This window comes from Montipora foliosa, chromosome 10, assembly GCF_036669935.1.
Source record: "Montipora foliosa isolate CH-2021 chromosome 10, ASM3666993v2, whole genome shotgun sequence".
In the NCBI taxonomy this organism is placed as follows: domain Eukaryota; kingdom Metazoa; phylum Cnidaria; class Anthozoa; order Scleractinia; family Acroporidae; genus Montipora; species Montipora foliosa.
Window position 1 is genome coordinate 23,951,129 of NC_090878.1, and position 11,190 is coordinate 23,962,318.

Here is an 11,190-nt window from a genome sequence, read left to right on the forward strand (position 1 = left end):
AAAATAAGCTATTTTTTAAAGGGCCTCAAGTGCCAGGCTAAAGTTTGTTTAATTGATGGATTAATTAATTGATTGATTGATTGATTGATTGATTGATTGATTGATTGATTGCGGTGAAAGCATTTGCACGCGGCTTTCGGTTGGTTTTGCAAACCCGCAAAGCAAAATCCTCATCCAAAAAGCCTCAACGGCGGACGACTGCATCGGATACACAAGATCCCATAATCTTACTGGGAACACTTAGAAGCGATATAGGTCTATAGTTGTTAGTGTCAGCTTCGTCATTTTTCTTGTACACCGGAATCAGGCGAGCTTTCTTCCAATCGGTGAAGGTTTCTCCGAGGTTTGCGCAAAATGAGAATACACTAGTCAAGGGTGAGACAATATCAGTCACAGAGGGCACTGAGCCAGTGCGATCGCTCTGCTGTGGAAAAAAGCAATTGGCTCGTCCAAGTCTGGTACCGATATTAGCAAAGAAATCGTTTATTAAGTTTGCCTTTTTTGTATCATTCACGCCAAGGCTTCCATCCTCCCTCTTTAATGGACCAATTCTATTTCTTCTGACTGGATTTGTCGCTTCCACAATTAAATTCCAGTAAGCAGTTGCAGACTTAGCTTCAGATAACTTCTCGTTGAAGTACTGTGCCTTAGCGATTCTTATCTGAGATGTAATCTCATTTCTTACTTTCGTGTAACCGCTCTTTTAAACAACTGAAACCTTAAATTCATCTTTCGTCTGATCTCATTGTTTATCCAAGGAGAAGATTGACTTCGGATCTTGCGAGCTTCATAGGTGCATGCAGTGTGCATGACGGTTGTATCGTAATGAAAGACAGGCGATCACAACTCCCTCTCCGGAAGCAGCGAAGAAAGCAGATCAAAAGCTTTCCCTAGTTCCCCTTGTTTTGCCCTTTCTTCGATCCTGGGGAATGCTTCGCTTTCGTATTTACTTGACTTCATCGGTGAATGAATCAAAGGCTAGCTCCGAGAAAAGCTCAACACATTTTGCTTTATTTTCAGGTTCGGTCAAAAATGTATGAAATGTGTACTGCGTGGGGAGTCAGTACAGAACAGAGAAAAGTGGGAGGGTTTGAATGTGCTCAATCATTTGACAACTTTCTCTTGTTCTGATTGTTTACCGAGAAATTTCAGGAGACCATTCGTAGAGTGATGTTCAGTCGCTGCCGATGTTTTGGGAATTTCTGAACCTACAATCCCGGCAAGTAATCACATCATTTAGAGGACAGCCCTGTCAGTGGGAAGTATTCGGAAATAAATCAAACGTCTTCATTATTTCGAACATCGGAGGACATAAGTAGAAACTATCAAACTACTACAAGCTACTAGAGGGTTTTTCGACGGCAAAAATGAAAAGCTCATAGAGGAGCCGACAACGAGAAGGCACGTGCACTTTGTGTGGTTAGAAACTACACTTACTTATGCACGAATAAGGAAAGGAAATTTTGAACTTGGCTGCATCCAATATGCAATAATATCCAATGTGGTTGGGAAAAAACACCACGAGGTTTCTGTGATTTGTAGATTTGGAAATCAAGTAATGTATACGTTTCCATTACGTTTTTCCCGTTTCCTTTCGTATTGCTTAAGATTTAGAATAGCATAGTTGATCGCAGGTCATAACTGAGTCGGACAGCACCTGCATTCAATTGCAGGTCAGTTTGTGATAAACACATAGACAACACACGGACAGGCAAATAATTAATTAATTAATTAATTAAACCGTGATGCTAATGAAGACAATAGCTGGTCTTGTCGCAGTTGCGCAGCACTATCTATGCAGTGGTACATCTAGGGGAGGGTCCGGCCAGTTTCAGCCAGTTTCAGTTTCAGCGCATTAGGTTAGTTCATTGGGCGCGGGAAAACGAGGTTTCCCCCCCCCCCCCCTCCCCCCATCACAAGCCCGACTGTAAACCGAACAGATACATAAACTCATAAAAGTTGTTCTCCTTTAGATTAAAGTTGAAGAAATAATTTTCTGGAAGAGTCCCTGTCTTTGTATTGCGGATATAAATTAAAGATTCACCACAGAAGCCAACCATTGCCCCCTGATTGCCTGGCGGATACCTCTTAAAAAGTTTTGCAAAGTTTGGGGTCCTATATTCTCACGAGTTTACAACAGATTCTAAGGAAACTTCACGTATTTGCCAAATTTGGCACGATAAGATCGAGCGGTGAGGCCTATATTATGTTTGAATTAACAATTCGGAAAGCGTGACATCAGTAAAATATCTATTTTAATAAGGAAGGCAACTCTGCGCAAGAATTTTGAACGCAGTTCGCAGTTTTTCTCCACGTTATTGAGATCAAATGGAATTGGTAGGTAGCTAGGAGAGTAGAGATAAGATCTACCGTGTCAAAAAACCTGTGTGGGAGAGGGAGGGAAGCGCAAACGCGAGCGCACGTGCATGGCCTCCCACCAATGTGGCCTGGGTTCGATTTCCAGACTCGGCATCATATGAAGGTTGAGTTTGTTGGTTCTCTACTCTGCACCGAGAGAATTTTCTCCGGTTTTATCTTCTCTTGGGGTGCAGGGATGGCGTAGTGGTGAGAGCACTCGCCTCCCACCAATGTGGACTGGGTTTGATTCCCAGACTCGACGTCATATGTGGGTCGAGTTTGTTAGTTCTCTTCTCTGCACCAAGAGGTTTTCCTCAGGGTACTCCGATTTTTCCTCTCCTCAAAAACCAACATTTGACTTGATTTGCGTTATTTGCTAATTTCAGTTTACAGTGTCCCCAATTAGAAAAAAAAATTAAAATCAAAAAAAATCCCTCAATATCCTTTCCTTTCCTTTCTGATCTCATGTATATACCTATCACGAGTCTCCAACTACATAATACACGCTCTTGTATTGGCCATCAGAAAGGACAAAAACAAGTAGAAACACGTTGGAATGAATGTGAAAAATATCGACATATCATCCACTTTCCTTTGTCTTTGTCCTCTAAACCTCTCTTTCAAGCTGAATTTTAATATATCGAAAGTGGCAAATTGAATATGGCACTATTCAGTCATTCGTATTCGTATCCGTAAATGAATATGGATGACTCCATAATTGGGTATTCGATATGTTAGAGAGTAATACGAAGTTGGGGACTCGTGGTGGGTCATGATATATATGGGATTTTTTCCGACCTCAGTGAGGCCCCAGAGAGCTCGATTGACGAGAAAATGACAAAAGGACGTCAAAGACCCACTGGATAAAGGATACAGCGTATTCTTGGGTTTCACTCACGTCATCAACAGGTATGTTTTTCAACGAAAACAAAAAGTTTGCAAAAGAATTCAGTTCAATTCCCGGAGGATTGGATCGGGACTCCAACATGGCCTCCGTTTCATTGTTTGGAGACTCCAACATAGCGGCCGTGACGTCAAGTGAAAACCAGGAATTGGCTATGCAAGGGACAAAGGTAATAGTCAGAGAGCTCTGAACTGACAGCCATAGGGGAATCTTTGTTTACATTTTTGGCCTCATTAGCAAATCAAGTCGGCCGCCAAGAATAAAGTACTGAATATTGAAAGAGCACTGCCTAGTGAGCTATCTCTGAAAAATTATATACCAGATTATCTCTGAGCAATGGTGCTTTGAAAATTCGAAAGTTTACAAGGAATGTATGGGATCATTAGCGCTCTTGCCATCCAAGAATTTATCAGTTTCCTATGGCTAATTGCTGAGCCATTATTAAGGCTAAAAGACTTATTTTATCTTTTAAAGTCAATTTGTAAATAGCATGCCTTCTGTGAGCAAACTCGTATGTTAATGACAAAAAATTTAAAAAATGACATCAGCAAAGATTCCCTTAAATCATTCGCATAGATTTTCACTTGACGTCACAGCGACCATGTTGGTGCACAGAACAATAGAGAAAAGGTCTTTTGGGAATTTGAATCTATTATAATGCAAAACATGAGCCATAATTCGCTGTTGTGTTGCGCACCATCACGGCCGTCTTATCACGTGATTGAAAACCAGCTGCACACACAATGAGAGATTGGGTCTGTGACGTCAGCTTTCCTCGTCCCAGCTCTCTAAAGAGACAAAACGTTAAATGAAACGAGAGCTTTTAACTCAAAATAAACAATCTTCTGCCCATAAAGAAGGTTGAGACTTTCGTCAGTCGAGTGATAGGCAAACACACATTCGAAATTGAAAGAAAGAACTAAACGAAATCTGATATCATACTAACTTTTTTCGAAAAAAAATATTCTATAGTGACCATCTCTCGGACACGGACCAATCAAAACCAAGCAACAAACAGAGAGGAATTCCATAGAACGTAGCTGCAATATTCGATGTAAGCGGAACTCTCTTTAAATAACGAGGCAAACCTAATAAAAGTTCCAACCGGACAAAACACTGCCTCTTTTGCATATGAAGACATGTCCCTATAGCGATAGCAAATTGATTGGCCATCGAAACAGTGACTTGGTAATAAAGGCGATGGTGAAGGAATATCATAAGATGTCTTTCTTCGATATTGACTCGGGGGTACTCAGAAAAAATCCGAGTGCTTCTATTCATGAGTCGAAGCTACGATCTTCCGATGACTAGTTCGGATGCTCAAGCACTGAGCTATAGGAGACACGTGGGAGCCAGGCCATGATCCATGGTTTTAATGGTGCCTCGAGGATACTCGGAAAGAATCGGAGTGCTCCTTTGCAGAAGTCGAACCTACAACTTTCCGATGACTAGTTCGGATGCTCATCACTGAGCTATAGGAGACTATAGGATCCAGGCCATAATCGATGATTTCGATGGTGTTTCGGGGATACTCGAGCTCGGAAAAAATCCGAGTGCTTCTTTTCATGAGCTGAGCCTACGACCTTCCGATTACTAGTTCTGATGTCAGTCTATCTCTGTTCTATATATAGGAGACTTGTGGCAGTTAAGCCATTAAATTAAATGTTATGTAATTTCATGCCCCCATGGAGCGATTTTCAATTGAGTGTCGAAAGTAATTAGCGAATTGCTTTGGTTTATGATTACTTCACTCAGTGATTGGTTCAAAGTTCTCGCGCCATTTTTTCAACCAATCAGAAGTGAAATCAAAGCCAATCGTGGCTCACGCGTGCACATTTTCCGGCGCTTTGTGTCGGCTAAGTGTAATTACTTCGAGTTTTCATTGGTTTACCGGATTGTCTCCGTCTTTTTTGATTGGTCAAAGTAATTACTTTGGTTTTGGTTTTACGACACTCATTTGAAAACCGCTTTAAAATGCCATAATCAGTTAAAACTAAATCCCAAAGTGCAATAACCACTTAAAACTGTTGAACAACATAAAAGAAATACAACAAAAGTAAAGGGAAGCATGGATGGACACAAATGGACAAGATTAAAATGGCTTGCATTTGGGTAATCCTGAAAAAAGTCGGCCCGACGTTTTTCGCCTCAATAAAGGCCGTTTTTGTTATTTATTTTCTTGTTTGTGATGTAACGACCGAAATCTCTTACGAAAAGGTGGGGTTAATTATCGGCTTAACAGCGAAGTTAAAAAACAAGCAAAGGAAGGTTGGAGCATGGAGGGAAAATTATCTTGTAGTGTGCCGGAAAACGGTGTCAGGATGTTGACACGATGCGGACAAAGGCGAGAAGGAACGCACGATAAACTGGACTTGCCTGACCTTGTAGCTCAGTCAGTAGAGCAGCGGTGATCTAACCCGAAGGTCGTGGGTTCAATTCTCACCCTGGTTAGAGATTTTTCCTGTCCTTGTGTGGGCCCATTTCCATAAGTAGGGCTAACGCTCACATGGTTCATATGGGGTAGAAAACTAGCACTTCACATTACACTCTAATCAGTTAATTCTGTTGGACTTGCCTTTAGCCTTGTTTTTTTCCGAACTATTCCTTTTTCATTGGCTGGTTGTCAAACAATGCCCACGCTCCATACTCTAGCGGAGAAAGTTAATATGGCATATAATCAGCTATGACAGGCCTCGAGATAAAATGACATTAAGATTATGTCATAATGTTTGTTTTTACGTAACCTGGCCTATGACTGAAAGTGAGGGTGAATTTGTTTTGTTTACATCTCAAACCTCGCTTCTCGTGCTGAAGTTGGTCCAGGGTATGAATCAAAACGAGGTCAACTCCAGCATTTCAACATTAGGGAGCTTACGAAACGACGACGCCGACTGCATCGACGACGCTGCAAAACAATAGGTTTAGTGAGCAAAAACAACGCTTCTGCTCGCTCTGAACGTGCGTTTTACATTTTGGTACATTTCTTTGGCGTCATCTCCTAAATGACGACGTGAAATGACCAAATTCAAGGTTTTGTCGAGGACGTTAGCACATGACGATGAATTTTCAGTTCTCTCTTTGCGTTTCCAGCCCACTCATAGCAGTTTAATTCCTCGATAGTTACTACACGTGAAATAGTTTCGTAGTGATATGAATAACGCGAATTTGTGCTTTTAAATGAAGTCCTTGTAGCCGTCGTCGTCCTCGTTTCGTAAGCTCCCTATTAAGGAGTTGAAAACGGCGACCGCTACGGCAACGACAACGCCGTAAAGCAGTAATATTATTGGTTAAAGGTGATGTTACACGAGCCGATTTTTAACGCCGATTTTTTATCCATGTTACACGAGACAGCTTTTAACGCAACTTTGTTGCGGCAACGGTATGTTACACGAGACGATTTTTAACGCAACATTGCTCGCAACACTTGAACCCAGGCTCCTGCTTGACAAATATGGCGGACAATGAGTTAAGAAGACGGCGGCTAAAAATCATTCAGGTTCTGTTGTTAGTGGACGATTTGGAAGATGAAAAAGGAAGAAATCGGGAACGAATTATTTGGACGAGAAGTTGGATTAGACGGACGGAGGAAAGAGGGGTATATCATCAGTTAATAAGAGAATTAGCTCTTGAAGATGAACCCGCTTTCGCACGGTATTTTCGGATGGACAAAAACAAGTTTGATGATCTGGTTTTATCGCTGCCAGTTTTTAATCTTTGGCGTCTTTCTTCGGTAACTTTAGGGACGTATCCCACAACACAGGTTTCTTCTCATAGAACTGTACGAGTTTTCGCCTTCCGGCATCATCTAATCGAGCCTCAGGTATAGTTATTTCTACCGGTCCTTCATCTTCAGCAAGCTCCGCCATCTTGTTTGTTTACTTCACGTCGACGTGACCTATTTTCGGTTCTCCGCGGTGCATTCTGGGACGATGTTGCCTTAAAAGTCGCGGCGGGGGTGTTACACCAACACCAACAAAATTCGGGCAACAATGTTGCAGGTTTTTGAATCGCTTTCAAAAACATGCAAAATGTTGCCGCAACAAAATGTTGCGTTAAAAATCGCCCTGTGCACCCTGTTACACGAGGCAACTTTTAACGCAACAATGTGATCAATTTTAAGGTTTTGACGACAACGTGGGCATACCACAGTGAATCTTTCATTCTCTCTCTTTACTTCAAATCCGTCCGTCCCAACCCATTTACAGCCGGGATACTTCACCCAAAAATAGTAGTGAAATACTTAAAATAGCTCAAACTTATATTATGAGGTGAACGTTTTCGTCACCGTAGCTGCGTGGTTTCACAGGGAGCGATCCATTTGGGCAAAAATTCTGGAATTCTCAGTCTAGAATAAAATGAAACAGTCTTTTCCGCAACGTTCATTTCGAAAATTTTGGTCAACCTCTCGAAGTTGTCCATTTTTTCCGAAATTCCGGAATTACCGGGAATTTTATGTTCCATATAAAGGCTGGAAATTTCGGAAATTCAAACCGAGATTTTTGTTCAAATGGATCGCGTCCTTGAACTCCCTACTGTTGGGAATGGTCATGCGCACTAACCGGTCTTAGCATGAAAAAAAAAGGCCGATCTTTTGTGTTTGTCATTAGACGAGCAGGAGGCTTTCGTTATGCTTACGTTTTGTTTTCACGCGACACATGCGAACGCGAGCAAAACATTTTTCAATTGGTTTGTCTTGATGTTAAAATATTACTTGAAGTGTGAAGATTACTTGCATCATAATAAACTACATAAATCAGTACCTACGTTCGCTAACGCTGGCGTCCTTGGTGAAATATAGCCTACTGCATGTCTTCTACTTTACAGACGCCTTGACTTCGAAAAAAGACAAAACACAATGATTTTATTTGGTTTCGCTAAACCGTTATTTATTTACGAAAGTGGTTTGAGAAAATGTTACCTACCTCGACAAATTCGTCTTTCTGGCCAAGGATCATTAAGCAAGGCAAGGCCATGCCGACATCGGGGTTTACCTCGGTGTAAAAACCTGTGAAACTTTGTCTTTGTTTTGTTAGCTCGTGGTGGGGTTAGGTTACTGTTTGATGTTTCTTTGCTCTTTTGTTTTCCTTTGTGTTACGTGATCTGTGAGTTTCACAGGTCTTTACACCGAGGATGAGCCCGATATTTGGCAGAAGGCAAATTTCAGCCTGTCGTTTGTTTGTCTTATTATTATTATTATTACTATTATTATTATTATTATTGTTATTATTATTATTATTATTATTATTATTATTATTATTATTATTATTATTATTATTATTATTATTATTATTATTATTATTGGAGCTCTTGTCATAAATTGTTCTCTGCATCAAGTCGATCACCTCAGAGAAAAAGCACCTTTTGCCGTATATTATCGGTACCAAGCAGCGCTGATTTCAGCAACGTCGGGACATGCACTTTAATCCCGAGACTTTCAAGTTGGCGATGCAAATGCTTAGGAATGGAGCCAAGGACACCAATTATCACAGTACAAGAACCACTTCTATCTACGTGTTCCATAATCTAGCAATCTCTACTCTCAGTTCGGAATGGATATTGATCTTCTCAAATTCTTTCTTTGTGCTATTTTGGTCTCCTGGTATGGCTACACATCAACAACAGTTATATCGGGTCTGCGATGTTCAAATGATCCGGTCAGTTTGAATGTTATAATCCCATAACATTTTCGCCCCCTCGTTCTCTACCTAGTTGCTATCTACATCAAGCCCATACTTCCTGCTGGGACGCCAGTGAAGATGAGAGCATACTTTACCGTGACGCCCCTAAATAATCATTTTGTGCTCACACCTTGCAGCCGCTTGCGATGTGTTAACAACCCGAATGCAGAGTCTTATAAAGTAGGGGGGGGGGGGGGAGGGTGGGGGGTTATAAAGGCCTCACCGCAAAACAATTAAATCTATCACCAGCATGAGAATGAGAAGAAGAGAATATACGCCAGCAGGGTTCTAGAAGTCGAACAAAGCTCCTTTACTCCAGTGGTATTTACTACCACCGGAGGAATGGCAGATAAATGCAAGAGGTATCACAGTAGACTGGCTGAACTTTTTTCAACCAAGAAGAAAGAGGATTACAGTAATACGATGTCATGCATACGCGTCAAAGTCTCATTCGCCCTCGTGAGGCCTTCGCGGGACGGGAAGGGCTCCGCTGAACATTACAGATAACGACTTTGAAATCGATAAGGAACTAGCGAGATTTTAGTTCTTTAGTATTGTTACTATTATTGTTCTTATTCTTTTATTCCGGTTTTCCGCTAATTTAAGGAACCATGAATTAACAATTTTAAAACAAACTTAACATGAAAACAAGATGTTCGATTATATGAACTGTTACTTTTAAAATTTTTGACATTCTTTTTAACGAGCTATTTTCTGTAAATAGTACTTCTTTGTAAATTTAATTTTGAGTGATAAATTCATTAATGTGAATAAAAATTATTATTGTAAAAAAATTATTATTGTTAAAAATATTATTATTGTTATTATTATTATTATTATTATTATTATTATTATTATTATTATTATTACTTTTAAAAGTAAAAAATTAAGGTTTGGCAGTATTTTAAGGAGTAAAATTGGTTGAAATATAATTATAAATCGCCGTAGTTTAATTGTGGTCCATGGATAAAATGTCAGACTCAGAAACCGAGTAACCATCGAATGGATAACTTCAATTTTAAATGGTTTTCTAAAATAGCCCAAGTAAAAATAAAAATAGCCAAAATAACCCAACTGACCGTCATTTTAAGTGACAAATGTCGGTCTATCGACAGCTGACAAAACTGATCTCATCTTCAAAAAACTCCACGCACTAAACTCCTCAATTAATTTGAGGTTTTATTTATTATTTCCCTATTCATTGTTTACTCACGTTCTCTATAGCAAACATTAAAGTTCTTTTTAGTTGATTGCGTGGACACTGAAGTGGTTGGCAATGAACACAACTGATTAAATGTGGCCATTTGTAGTAAATATTTAGCAACTATTCACCGAAGTGGAGGAGGCTATAAGTGGATATTTACCGAACCAAAAATATCCACCACTATAGCCACAGACACTGACGTAAATAGTAGCTAAAGTATATGCTAAAACAGTGAGATAATACAGCACAAAAAAATGATTGTTACTCATTTATTCCTGCCACTATTACAATTTTTTTGGCACGCAATTCCCGCGCAAGTTGCTTTGGGGTGAATAGCAAAGGATATTCGTAGTTTGGGTAGCCAACCAGAGCGTCGGCCCCTTCAACGCTATCCGGCACTGTTTAAGTACATGCTAAATACATATATACCGGGTATATATTTAGGCTCAAACGCGTCCCCTCCCAGGCCCAACTCCCACGCCACCAGCCTTTCGCAAGCTTATGATCTTTGACAAGAGTTATGGCACAAATTTGTTCCAATAACCTTAAACATGACGCCTAGAAAACAACGCCCAAAGCTCAGAATTTTACTAGAGCTTGATTGATTAACCCAAACAGAAAGTTTTAATACCGCGGACTATTATAAGCAAAAAGCGATTTTTCCAATAAGTAGATAACTAGATAGATTTGTTAAAACAATCAAGCTAGGTTAGTTCAACAATTAGTTCACCTGGGATAAAATGAGCTTATGAAAAGGAAAAAAAAAACTAATTACCCACCTTGTTGACTCTTTCGGAGGTTCCATTTCTGTTGATATCTAAATCATTTTCTAGGGAAAAAAGAGAGTTTTAGATACGACTTTCGATCTATCTTTAAGTGAGACTTCCGAACGATGTCTTGGTCAGGAAAAAACTTGGCTTTAAAACAATTTTTTAAGATCGAAAGCTATTTGTCTCGAATCGAATTCTTTGTTCACACAACGTTAATCAGCTGCGTTTGACATTTCAAGTGGAGTATAAATTGTTTTGTTCATTATTAAATTGCCC